General features: G+C 54.0%; 1 protein-coding gene across 1 annotated transcript in view; it reads right to left on the bottom strand.

Moving 5' to 3' along the window:
- The window catches only part of LOC104501013 (transcription initiation factor TFIID subunit 9-like), a gene marked incomplete at its 5' end in the record, with an annotated part of 1,295 nt that overhangs the window by 489 nt on the left and 228 nt on the right, over positions 1-578 (bottom strand). The window lies entirely within an intron of this gene.

The raw sequence follows: 578 nt of genomic DNA, 5'->3' as shown, positions 1-578 counted from the left end.
CTTCGCCGAGACCGACACCGCCTGCGCCGACGGCGTCCCTGAGAGGCAGAGCGGCAAAAGAGGCGTTAAAAACCACCCGAACACGCTTGTGCTGGCGAATTTGCTTTCCAAGGGGACCCGCGGGGCTCCAAAGCAGCAGGAAGTCACAGGGACACCCCGAGCCTGGGCACACAGGAGCCAGAGCCTCAGGCAGAACCACGGATTTACTCCAGAGCTCTAAAACTACGAACACAGAAACACGTGAGGGCAGGTCTCGGTCATAAACGCCGTGAGGCTCAAACCAGAAGGTTCTGTTCAGGGCTCACACTGAGGAAAAACCCCCACACTCATCCCGCCTTCTTGAACAGTCTCTTCATGGCCAGAACTTACCAGAAACACCAGAACCAAACCCTGGCAGCTCAGCAGTGTGTGGAGGTACCACAGATTACAATTATCTTTCTGAAATTAATTTCATTTTGATGCTGTCGGGGGGTCAGGAGGGCCCCAACACATCCTCACTGCTCAGACCATGCTTTAAACTACTCCTCATTCATTTTTTTCCTTCATAAGAAGAAACCCCACCAACACGGGGAGCCCCG

This window comes from Buceros rhinoceros, unplaced genomic scaffold (genome assembly GCF_000710305.1).
Source record: "Buceros rhinoceros silvestris isolate BGI_N320 unplaced genomic scaffold, ASM71030v1 scaffold35341, whole genome shotgun sequence".
In the NCBI taxonomy this organism is placed as follows: domain Eukaryota; kingdom Metazoa; phylum Chordata; class Aves; order Bucerotiformes; family Bucerotidae; genus Buceros; species Buceros rhinoceros.
This window is presented reverse-complemented; position numbering and strand designations above follow the sequence as displayed.